Raw genomic sequence first — 13,364 nt, 5'->3', positions numbered from 1 at the left:
AATTGAAACTTAAGGAGATCCATATTTTTCACAGAACTGATTTGGACATTAAGTTTAAAACATCATTCATTCCAAATACTTTTGTTATCTGTAGATACAAATTTTGGCGTATATAAAGATCAACTAAAAAAAATTGTTGGGATACAGAGCTTTCTTTATTATATTTGAAATAAAAAATGATAGCAGAAGAGCACTGTATGTAGACCTCAGTCTGTTCCTGTCTACTCATTTTGGCCTGCTGCTCAGAGGTTTGTACTCAGGTTTGTGTTGAGTGTTTGTTGTTGTTTAACCTGTTGACATTGAAATAAAAAGGAGGATCTGGATTTATTTGGAGTGGCTGCTGGTCCTGGTCTACAGACTCAATGTTCCTGACTGTGACTGAATCAACACGTGGCTGAATCCTGTTACCAGAGGCTCTCGTCTCACACCACACTACCACACCTGTGTTATTGATTCTGAATATTAACTGTCACATATAAGAGATAGCTAACTTTCAGTCAAAGCATTCAATTATTTTCTGATTTGTTACTGAATAGCCTCATTGAAAGTCATAGTTTGATCTAAGACGCTGTTAAACATTTATAGTCAGTCTCTACAGAAAGCCTTGAAACACAATCCCTAATAGCACTGTTAGTGTCTGGTTTGTGTAAATATATATACAAGAGTGATAACTGTGGTTTTGGAGAACAACAACGATGCCAAGGAAGAGTAAAAGGTCTCAGGCTACAAAGCTACAGTGGCAGCAGCAGAGGGAGTCTCAGTGTGCAGCACCATGTGAACAAGCAGAAGGTCCTGGTCCTCAGAGCAGAGACTTGATGAGAGAGTCTGTGGTGTCTCCTGCTGAAGCTGTAAACCAGGCAGGTCAACGTGATGCAGTGTGTGTGCCACAGGTATCGTACGCTGACGTTGTGAAGAGAGGACGTCACAGTGAAACTCTGTGTGTAGCAGAGTCTGTTCAGATGCACCAGGTGAAGCACAGAGGTGAACACCATGTTTCAAGAAAACCATCTTATGCTGACATGGTACAGACACAGCGTCAGAGAGATGCTTCATGTGTAGCAGGACCTCCTCATACAGACAGTGTGAACGTGGGAGATCATCCTGGTGAACAACGTGTCAGAGCGTCCTGCAGCCAGGCTTCTATTAAATACAGCAGATACAGAAACCAGCAGTGTACCTGTAACTCTCTCACCTTTCTAGCATTCCTTCATGAGAGTGAAAACATCACCAGCACAGACCTTGACCGTGTTTTGGATAAAGGTAACGTGTTGTATAAACAGGTAAGACAGATGTTTCCTCAGCACGCTCACCTCACCACTGATGAGCTCCCAGATTTAGTCCCAGCGCGCAGACACGTGGTTCATGCTGACAAAACACTACTTTCCCGGTATGGCACATTAGGAGATCCTTTACCTGGAGCTGTGGACAGTTTTCTGGACCTGGAGGCTGGACTGAGCTGTCTGCTGTCAGATGTGCAGTATGCCTTGCTGTTGATGACAGGGTTGTGTATGGCAGTGTTCAGAACCAGATCAGGCAGGTACGGTTTCTTTGAGCCACACCCCAGAGGAGAGGATGGTTTGCCGTCACTGTTTGCTGGTAAAGCTGTCATGGTGACATTCACATGTCTCAGTGACATGATTGACAGGATCAGAATGTGTCACAAGAGCTTTGGTACACAGTCCACCTGTAACTATGAGCTGAAGCCTGTGGAGTTTGACAGTGAGAACACAGCCAATCAGAGTGAAGCCATCCCAGACACTCAGACTACAACTCCCAGTCCTGTTGTGGTTGATGCTCCAAAGACAAACACTGTGGTCACTGACCTCTCTGATGACATGTTACATGAAGCATGTACTGATATGGAAACTGAACCACAACCATTGAGCCAGTTCAGTTTTAATTCTGTCACAGCACATGATGCTCCTCATAAAGAATCACTCTCAACTGTTCCACTGATAAAACCTGCTGCCAGTGATCTGTCTGATAAAGTGTCACATGACCTCTCCTCTAAACTGGTCAAACTTGGTAAAAATGAAAGGAGAACATTTCAGAGGAGACTAATGATCTCAGGGAAAGCACCAAAAAGAAAAGAAAAGCAAAAAAAGAAAAGAGAAGGAAAAGTATTCTTCTAATGAATCATATAGAGCCAAAAAGAAATCTTATTCAAGCAACAAATACTGTAATGAAGGATTCAGACAAGAGAAACAGCAGTACATCACCAACCGCTATCACAGCAATTCCAACTTCAGACAGAAACAAAAACAGTATTTCACCAAAACATACAAAGAAAATTTAAACTTCAGGCTGAAAAAAATCTGTACTTTACTAAAAGATTCAGAGAAGATGACAGTTTTCATCAGAGAAAATCAATAAATAATAAGAACATCAATACTTCACCAAAAGATACAGGGAAAATGAAGAATTCAGGCAGAGGTAGTGATCTTATGTCACTCAGCGTCACGCACATGATCAATCTTTCAGGATAAGACACAGACAACTGATGAAACTAATAATGAGAGACAGATATAACAACAATCTTACATTTAAAATTCTGCACAACATGAGATGTGCCATGAAAATAAAGAGGAAATACAGACGGATAAACAGACAAACCCCAGAAAGTGACCACAGTTTGATCAAAGAGGCCATATCTGTTTTCAGATCACATATAAATGCCGGCCCCACTTACATCTGCACTGTCTGTCATAAAGCTTCATTTGAGAACCAGGTGAAACTCAAAGGTCAAAGGTCAGATTATGTCAAAAATGCAGAAGTGGCTGTTGAATGTCTGACAGGAAAATATGTTCATGTTTGTGATGACGGCTGCAGAAATGAACAGTGTAAAGTTCCTGATGAGAGAAAGGATGAATGGATCTGTCACTCCTGTCATGATCATCTTAAAAAGGAGCCATGCCCTCTCTGGCTGTAGCCAACAACATGGAGCTGGTTGATATTCCACCTGAGCTGTGTGACCTCAACATTTTGGAGAGACATCTGATCGCCAAGTGTTTTCCATTTGCTAAGATCATCCCACTTCCCAAAGGCAGACAGAGAGCAATACGTGGTAATGTGGTGTGTGTCCCATCTGAGGTGCAGGAAACAGTTGAAGCGTTACCCAGACTGAGAAGTGAGTCTCAAGTCCTGAGAGTCAAACTGAAGAGACAACTGTGTTACAGAGGTCATCAGCTGTTCCAGACTGTCACCTGGTCTAAACTGCTACAGGCCCTGAATAAACTCAAACACATCATTCACCCACAGTATGAGGACATAAGTATCAGAGATGAGGCTGAGCTGTGTGACCCCACACTCCCTGATGATGAGGAGGATGATGATGATGATGAGGATGATGATGATGATGATGATGATGATGATGATGATGATGAGGATGATGATGATGATGATGATGATGATGATGATGATGATGATGAGGATGATGATGATGATGAAACAATGGATGAAGAAACAATGGATGATAATGATTATAATGAGGATGATCTGATGGAAATTGACAGGTTGGACAATGATGCACTTCATGAGGCAGAACATGAGCCTGATAATGAGCAGGATGCTGACATGTTGTCCTGTGATGGTGAACAGCCAAAAGAGCAGAGTGATGATAGAGATGACTCAGAACAAGAAGGAGACCTGCCCAATGGTGGATTTGCACTGGACTCATGCCTTCAGCCCACTGATGTTGCAGAGGAGATATTATCTTTTAGTGAAGGGATCTACTCTGTTGCCCCCGCTGAGAGAAACAGTCCAGTTGGCTTTTTCAAAACACCTAAACTGGAGGCCATGGCTTTCCCTGTTCAGCTCCCTACAGGTGAAAACACACTGGATGAAAAGAGATTGATTAAAGTTTCACCAAGCAGTTATTTCAAAGCCAGACTTTTCTGTGTTGATGATCGTTTTGCCAGAGACACAAACTACCTGTTCTTTGCACAGTTTGTGACTGAAATACACTTGGCTACTTCCAGCATGACAGTACAGCTAAGGAAAGGAAAGCCTCTGACTAGAGATGGACGTAAAATAACCTCAGGAATGTTACAAGATAAACGTGAGGTGGAGAGACTGGTGCGTAATAAAGATGCCGTCAGATTCATGCAGCCACTGAGAGGAACTCCAGCCTATTGGGAGAAAACAACAAGAGATCATTTTGCCATGATCAGACAGCTGGGAACTCCCACATTCTTTTGCACATTCTTAGCAGCTGAAATGCGTTGGCCTGAAGTGATCGAGGCTATAAAGAGACAGCAAGGAGAGGATGTTGATTTTGAAGGGCTTGACTGGTCAGCAAAGTGTGACATACTGAGAAGTACCCCTGTGACAGCCATGCGCATGTTTGATAAGTGTGTTGAGGCGTTATTCAGAGATCTGCTCTTGTCTCCTGCTCAGCCCCTCAGCAAAGTTGTTGACTACTTTTACAGAGTTGAGTTTCAGCACAGAGGGAGTCCACACATTCACTGTCTCATATGGGTAGAAGGTGCACCTGTGTTTGAGGAGGATGATGACCAGACTGTGTGTGACTTTGTGTCCAGATACATCACAGCTGAGCTGCCTGACCCACACAGACAACCTGCACTGCATCAGAAAGTCAAAGAGGTTCAAATGCACAGTAAAAACCACTCAAAGACATGTTTCAGAAGTCTGGGCTCTGGTTGTAGATTTGGATTTCCCAAACCACCATGCAGAAAGACAATGATCGTCAGACCTGATGATGATGATGATGATGATGCTGCACTGGACCTGCTAACACCAAAGACTAAGCTCAGACCACTCAACCAGCTGCTGAATGAACCTGAAAGTGCCTCCCTGAGTTTGGAGCAGCTCCTGGTTCGATGTCAGTTAACAGTCGAGGAGTATCACCAGTGTCTGCGGAAGATAAACAAATCCTGTGCTGTGATACTGAAACGTGACCCAAAGGACTGCTGGGTAAATGGATATAATCCACATCTACTTGAGGCCTGGGATGCTAATATTGATGTCAGTTACATTCTCAATGCATATTCATGCATCATGTACCTCACCAGCTACATAACAAAGCAAGAGTCTAAACTGTCTGAGTACCTCAAAACAGTCATTGAGAACTCAAACAGGGACCATGTCAATGAATGTGATGAGATGAGAGAGGTCATGCAGGCTTATTCCAAAAAGAGAGATCAGTGCTCAGGAGTGTGTGAGCCGTGCCTGTGGCCTTCACATGAAATAGTGTTCACGTCCTGTCGTGTTCATACAACAGATGACAACCCACTGAAAATGAGTCGCCCCCTCTCGTACCTGGAGAGCACAACAGCAGAGTGTTCAAATGTGTGGATGACATCTTTGACCGACAAATACAAATCCAGACCTGAAACAGCAGAGTTTGAACAGATGTGTGGATGACTTTGCGTCCACATGCAGGTTTGTCAGCAGAGAAAAGGTAAAAATGTTTTGCCCCTGCTAAATGACATGGGATTTGAAAATGATAAGCCTGCCGTCATCAGATTTCACTGCTGCTCACAGAAAAAACATCCTGAGCAATTTTATGGAACACTTCTAAAACTATACATTCCTTACCGCTCAGATCAGGAACTGAAAAGGCCTTTCTTACCCACGTACGAGTCCTTCTATAACAGCGGCTACGTGCAGTTGCCTGGTTCTGACCTTCCTGAGCCCGTCAGAGACGTTGTCAAACCAAACAAAGACAATTATGAAATGAACAGTAAAGAGATTGAGGAAGCTGTTGAAGAGTATGAGGAGAACAGAGGACTGATTGATGAATGGTGTAACCTGGCACCTGAATCTGAAGCAGACAGGTTGGAGTGTATCTATGGACTGGAGGCAGCAGAGCCAGATCATGACAATGTTCAAGAAAATGTCCCAGACTACATTCGACAGGCTAATGCTGTAACAGAGAGCCATCAGAGAACCCCCTGTCATTGATCCTGTGGTTTTACGTCACATGTACCAGAATCTGAACCAGAAGCAGGCCTGTGTATTCTATGCAGTGAGAGACTGGTGCATAAAATGTGTTTGTGGATTGAATCCAGAGCAGCTGTTCTTTTACATCAATGTTGGTGCTGGCACAGGGAAGTCACATCTCATCAAATGCATCTACTCAGAGGCATCTAAGATACTGAGCAAACTGCCCAGACATGCTGAAGAGGCTGACATATCAAGGCCCACTGTCCTGTTGACTTCTTTCACTGGAACTGCAGCCTTTAATATATCTGGCACTACACTGCACTCTCTTCTCAAGCTGCCGAGAAGTTTGAAACCTCCATTTGTAGGACTGGGTGATCAGCTGGATGAGGTCAGAGCAGAACTTCTAAATGCTGAAATCATCATCATTGATGAAGTGTCTATGGTGTCAAAGCTCCTCTTTGCCTACGTGGATGTGAGACTCAAACAGATCAAAGGCAGTGAGAAACCCTTTGGAGGAATGTCAGTAATTGCAGTTGGAGACTTTTATCAGCTCCCACCAGTGCGACAGTCTAAACCTCTGTGTGTGTACGACCCATCACAGATTGACCTGTGGCAGGAACACTTTCAGATGATCACTCTGACTGAAATTATGCAACAGAAAGATGATGTTGCCTTTGCAGAGTTGAACAGGATCCGTGTGAAGGAAAAGTCTGATGAGCTGTCTGACGCAGACAGAGCTTTGCTGTCACAAGCTGTCACTGAACCACAACTTTGTCCAACTGATGTCCTGCACATTTTTGCTACTAATAGACAAGTAGATGCACACAACTCTGCAACACTGGCTCAGCTTCACTGTCACTACAATTGATGCTGATGACTATAAAAAGGAGCCACGATCTGGCAGAATGACACAGCAAGACAAACCAGTGAAAGGAGGCAGAAATGAGTTACCAGACACACTGCAAGTTGCTGAAGGTGCTCGTGTTATGCTCACCAGAAACCTTGATGTGTCTCAAGGATTAGTCAATGGTTCATTTGCTACTTTAGTCAGAGTGGTAACCTTTCAACAACATGGATCTTCACGTGTCACTAAGCTTGGACTAAAGATGGATGATGAAACAGCTGGAAGGAACAGCAGTAACAGAGCATCAGGAGTACATGATAACCTTGTGTACAAAGAGAGAGCAGAGGAGAAGCTGAAACAGAAAGGAGTGGTTCACAGACAGTTTCCCATTAAACTGGCCTTTGCATGTACAATTCATAAGGTTCAAGGTATGACCAGAACATCAGCTGTCGTCTCACTGAAGCACATTTTTAAACCCGGCATGGCTTATGTTGCAATCAGTCGAGTGACCTCTCTCAGTGGACTGCACCTACTGGACATGGATGAGAGTAAAATCTACACCAACACAGAAATCACTGCAGCACTGGAGAACATGAGACAAGTCAGTTTGGACGACATGATGCCTCTTCTTCATATCACACAAACACTGAGCAGGCCTGACACTCTGACCATTGTTCACCACAATACAGAAGGGTTGCCGTCTCATGTTAACAACATAAAGAGCCATCATGAACTGTGTCTAGCAGATGTGTTGTGTCTCACAGAAACTCACCTACAGGGCTCCTACAAGGTTACAACATGTTCAAACGCAACACACACCTGTCCTATACAAAGTTCCCACAGATGGCCAGCAGAAGTGGTGGTGGAGTTGCTGTTTATGTCAAAGACAACATTCAGGTTCGTGAGAAACAGTATGTTCATAATGTAACTGACCTTGAGTTTGTGGCTTTGAAGGTTGAAGCTCCCATGAGTGCACTGATTGCAGCTGTGTACAGACCGCCAGACTACTGTATGAGATCATTCCTGTCTAACCTGAGCAGCCTGTTGGACTCACTGGAGATCCTGGATTGTCATCCCATCATTGTCTGCGGTGACTTTAACGAGAATCTTTTATCCAGAGCAAGCAAACCGATACTGGAGCTGTTTGAGTCTAGAGGATACACACAACTCATCACTGCTGCAACCACAGAGAAGAACACACTGCTGGACCTGATCTTCATCTCACAACCACAGAGATGTCTCCATTCTGGTGTGATGAAAACCTATTACAGCTATCACGACCCTGTGTACTGTGTACTGTCAGCTGAGTCTGAAAGGTGGAAAAATGCAAATGATTTGAATCTAAAATCCACATTTTCAGTGCAGAGATCTGAGAAAGTAGTTCATGAGAACTTTGTGTGAAATTGTGAGAAAAGTAGAGCAAAACAGCGAACAGTGTATTTGATAAAATCTTAAAGAGTATATCATTATTACTGTGTCTACTGATGAGTGATTAAGAGAGACAGCCACAGCAGTTTAATATGATCTAAGTTCGGGGGTCCTCTATAGAGCCAGACCACAGGCTGTTCCAGCCTCACTGAGGCTGTGAGGGAGGGAGGGAGGACCAGAGGACCCCTATAAAATAACAAACTGCAAGGCTTCTTTGTTGCTTGAGGAATAACACAATGTTTGACAAAGTGCTTATCATTTTTATCCCTCAACCATAACACTGTCTTTGTATGTCACCTGGTAAAATATAGTCACAGTGATGTATTCTGTTCAGGTTCCTCCAGTGAGTAAGGTAAGGTAAATTCAGTGAGAGTCATGTTCTAGTTTTTAGGTAACATTGTTGTTGAACTAATGTAACTGTCCATGTAAAGGAAATCTAATTTTACTGTTTAACAACTTATTGGTAGATTTCATGTGATAGGCAAACTGAAATTTGGTTTGGTAATCAGGACTGTTAATGTTATATGTAATATAATCTTTCAGGTAACTATATGTCAGTGAGTTATGCTTCCCTTGTGTTTTGGCCTGTGTATTTATCAGGGTGGGTTTTGGGTCTGGGTTGGTAAATACACAGGCCAAAACTTTCAGTAGCTGTATAGAACTGCTGTAAAGCTGAGCAGTTGTACAACCATACAACTGCTTAAAAACACAGCAGTTCTATACAGCTACTGAAACATGTACATATATATATACAGCATTACAGTGTATATATACATGTACATGTTTCTGTGTACAAAGCTGTACTGCACTGTAGCAGTACAGCTTTGTACACAGCTGTCAACACTGGGAATACATCAGAAAGTGTGTGTTCTCAATGTAACACACACTTTCTGATACCTACCAGCTGATACCCCACATTTCCATCCACCCAATGTCCCAGTGCCCTCTGTCATCCTGCTGCCACTGACCACACACCACAACACCATCTTAACTGTCAGTCTGAGGTGGACCCATCAGTACTGGACCACACAGAGACATGTTCTACTTCCTGCCAGTCCCAGTCTTTCTTCAAAGCAGACGATGAGATAACTCCTGCCAACCTTTGCCTCACCTTCTCTGTGACTCTCGGACACTGGATCAGCTGACTACAGCCTGATGTGGATTTGGGTTCAAAGTCCCAAACCACTGGGCTACGATCAGAATTCTTCAGCCTGATTCAGGTGTCCAAAAATGATCAGGAGTCGGCAGTGTCCAAGGCAGCAGAGTTTATTTGTCAAAAAGAAACCCGGGGACCGTTCACAGTGCATACATGACACACCAGAAGAGCCCCAAAACTGTACTGGCTCTGTCCCTTTTTTATACAGTTTTGGCTGTGGCCTCTCAGGTCATTTTACTGGTCTGTCCAATTTACACCATTAAAACATTGGTTCCTTTAGGTGTCTATCTTGGGGCTCCCCACAAAAAACTTATTACTCATATATTACATTCAAGGTCACTGTCTCTTGAGAAGCACCTGGGCTCTAAAAATACTCTTATCTTCTCTTCAAGGTCACTGTTTCTGGAAAGCCCCTGTGCTTTTCTTCTGGCTGCACTTCAGCTTGCAGGGTCGTGTTCAGGGCAGACCCTGTCCTCATTTGGCCTTTTCTCTCTCTGCTTTACTCCATTATGTTCTGGCCTGTTCTGATTGTATTTACTTTTTATTAAAACTAAGTCACCTTTATTTTTACCACATTATTTCTTAATTCTTCCTTGTTTCATTTTTGTTTAACATTATATGTCTTCTTCACAAAGTAAAAAGTACATGTCTTTTTAACACAGAGTAAACATGCAGTGAACACTAACATCTACTCACACATAGTGGCTTTTAACACTCATATATCTCATGTTTTCTTTGAACAGTAAATACTGATAAAACCATTTCCACATAATACTCCTTTAAAATCAGCTTAATGCTGAACTCTTTCTTTTAAAGGCACGTCACTCTTTGCATACTATTGACAAATTATTACTCTACAAGACATCATCCTGCCACAGACCAGTCATCACAGCACCATCCTGACTGTTGATCAACAGCAGAGTCATCAGTGCTGGACCACACAGAGACCCTGTTCCTCCTCAGTGCTCAGGCTTCCTCACAACAGAGCAGAAGGTATGGTTGGTTTTTGTCATATAACAGGACTTTTTGATGTTTGTTCATTCATCTGTTCATATTACAGTAATACTGTTGCTCTTGACTTTTATGTTACAGTTAGGAGTTTAATAAAGTTATGTACATGAACTTCTTCCTTCAGGTCTTCCTTCACTGTGATTCTCCACTTCACAGTAGAGACCACTGCACAGCTCCACAAGCTAGTGAACTATGTGAGATGGCACTGTGTGCTTCCTCTCTGCAACATCAAGCTCCTCCTCCAACACGTGTTAAAGGTAGCAGTTTTATTCTCCTACTCCTGCCATACCAAACCTCCTGATGATCAAAACAACAGAAACACTGTTGGTGCATGCAGTTTGCATTTACAACTAAAGAAATGTCAGAGAGAAACTTTCCCACTGTTTTTCTCTTTAAGGTCTCTGCACCTCTGTGTCCTCCATGTTCACTGACACTGACCAGATGACTGAAAGCAGAAGCTCTACAGCCACTGGAAAGGTCAAAGGTCAGTCCATCTTCATGCTGACACTGTGCTCTGTTGACAGTTTTGGTTTGTGCCAACAACTGACTGAAGAGCATCATGACAGAACAAACTATGAACCCTGGACAGAATGACTGTGTCTCTGAAAACAGCTCTGCAGTTTAAAGGATCTTTTGGACTGTTGACCTCTACCCAACTGAGATATGTTTATTCTGCATCTCATAAGAATTTATTCCTTTCCTTTTCATTTCATTTGCTCCCAGCCCCCCAACCGCCCACCTGTCTCTTCATCAATAGATAAAGAGAACAGATAGAGAGGGAAAACAGGTCAATTAGTTCAGGTGCCACAGGCACGTCAACTAATTAACCTGGAGGAGAGGCCAGATTTTAGTCATCTTAATCATTAGTGTGGGGTGTCAGCTGCTATGTATGTGAAAGGTTTCTCACATTTGTGCACTTAGCCTTGATCTAATCTAAAGCTCTGGGTACAGACATGAGTCCTACACTGTTTAGAACTCCAGTGGTAAAATGTGTGTGAAACTGAAGCTCAGGGTTTTCACATGGGCCTTGTCTAATGACGTGATTGTTCCCATGTTACTCCTCTCACCTGAAGTCACACAGATGAATTACATTTTGAAAAACACATTCAAATGTTGGATAACATACACCTGAACTGATCATGTTGATATGATATGACAGTGGAGCTCTGCTGGAGTTGTTGAGTCATGAACTACTGAGCACATTAGATCAAGTCTAACCACTGTGTGAGAAGCCTTTGGTGGTAAGGCTGAACAATTCTGTGTAGAAACCACTGAGATCAATGCTGTCCAACAAAAGACACCATGTACTCCATGTTCTAATGTCAAAAGCTCTGGGTTCACAAATGTGTCACCCTTCATCTGTTTATGAGCATAAAATATGTTACATTTGTTGTTGCCCTATCCTGTCACACTGCATTCATTTGATATTTACCCATGAATCCTCACTGCAGTTTTTAACCCACACAGTATGATTTGGGCTCTGTGCTTACTGTAGCACCTTCATAGAATGAGTGACAGAGAGATGCCTACACAGATGATGACTGATGGTAACATACGTTGTTCAGCCCTGCCTTACAAAAGTCAAGTTCAAACACTACGGATGACTACTTGACTCCATATTCTGTTGCAGCCATTTTTGTGGCATATCTTATTATTTAGAGATTTCAAGTTACTTAATAAAAAGGGTCATGCGTGAGATATGATATAATTTGTAAGCATGTTTGTATATTCTATTGATAAACTGTCATTTATTCCTGTTTCTGCTACAACTGCTCCTTCAAATTTAGATGAATAACTGTTATTTGCTACATAATTGCTGCTTTAAAAATCAGGATGTTTTTGGATTATTAAAAATATTCATCAAAAAGTCACCTCTCCTCTTCACACATACATAGTAAAGCACTGAGAACAGTGGTTAAAAATACAATCAACCTGTGAAACTCTTCTCTCACTTCTGTATTGAGACCTACTTTCCAAGCTCAGCCACTGGTACCAACTGCTGGGTATGACAGCTACTGACAGCCCTTCTCTGTTTATATTAACTTTAACCAGTTTTACAGTTTAGATGCATGAAACTTAAGTTCAAGCTACATTTAGCTACATCCTCACTTATGGCCTGTACAAGAAGTTCTGGTCAGCTATCATTGTCTGTGTTAGAGAAGCTCCACTGGTGGTCTGGACGGCTCTCTCTCTAGTTTATGCTAATTAGTTGAGAAATGATCATAGAGCAGCCAGAGAAAAGCAACTGCAGGAATGTTCAGGTAACCTGACAATAAGTGAGTGAGTGTGTATTGTCAGGTCTTTACACACGTGTGTGTTAATCACCGCTGGAAACTGAGACCTTCGGCTGACGCCGGCACCGTGCCAGCTACGCAGCCCTTGTCTGGTAGTTTTCTGTATGCAAATTGCGATGAGCCGTCCCCAGTGCGTGATTGGCTCCAGCCTAGGAAGGCGTGACCTTACTTCGGCTCCCTGCCCGTGCTCCCAGCTTTCTCATTGGTGGATGGATACTATAGCATCTTAGTAATAGTAAATACTGGTGTGATATGATTTGAATATTGAAGAGTGATAAATATTGATAGGTGAATAAATAAATGTGTTAAAATGTACATATTGGTGTTAATTCGTTTTTTTGAAGTTAAACAACATTAACACAATGTATTAACATCCCAACTGGGTTTTTATCATAACAGATTGTAAGACTATTCTGGTAGTTATGATTGTATGTTAAGTCATTTGAGTGTGTAGTAAACTAAACAGTCAACTGCACAACATGATGAATTTAAATCATGTTAGAAAAAGCCTAGAAATATGACAACACATAATAATATCATCATCACATTCAGATGTTCAGTATTTTCTTCATCTCATCACCACCACCAGTGTCTAGACCCTGGGGGGTTTCCTATACCAAACACAGCCTCATCCCCTTTCAAATATGATGACATAATAATGGGGTCTAATCCCCAATGATGCTCACACGTCACACCTCATTTTTCTCTTCTTTGTGCACATGGCAAT

At 42.4% G+C, this 13,364-nt stretch overlaps 1 long non-coding RNA gene across 1 annotated transcript; it reads left to right on the top strand.

Moving 5' to 3' along the window:
* Nucleotides 1–10,196: 10,196 nt before the first annotated feature.
* LOC127139628 (uncharacterized) lies at nt 10,197–11,377 on the top strand. Its single transcript, XR_007809879.1, has 3 exons — nt 10,197–10,325; nt 10,468–10,600; nt 10,741–11,377. It is a non-coding gene; the product is annotated as an uncharacterized LOC127139628 (long non-coding RNA).
* The last annotated feature ends 1,987 nt before the right edge of the window (nt 11,378–13,364 follow it).

The sequence above is a fragment of the Lates calcarifer genome, unplaced genomic scaffold (genome assembly GCF_001640805.2).
Source record: "Lates calcarifer isolate ASB-BC8 unplaced genomic scaffold, TLL_Latcal_v3 _unitig_1915_quiver_2142, whole genome shotgun sequence".
In the NCBI taxonomy this organism is placed as follows: domain Eukaryota; kingdom Metazoa; phylum Chordata; class Actinopteri; family Centropomidae; genus Lates; species Lates calcarifer.
This window is presented reverse-complemented; position numbering and strand designations above follow the sequence as displayed.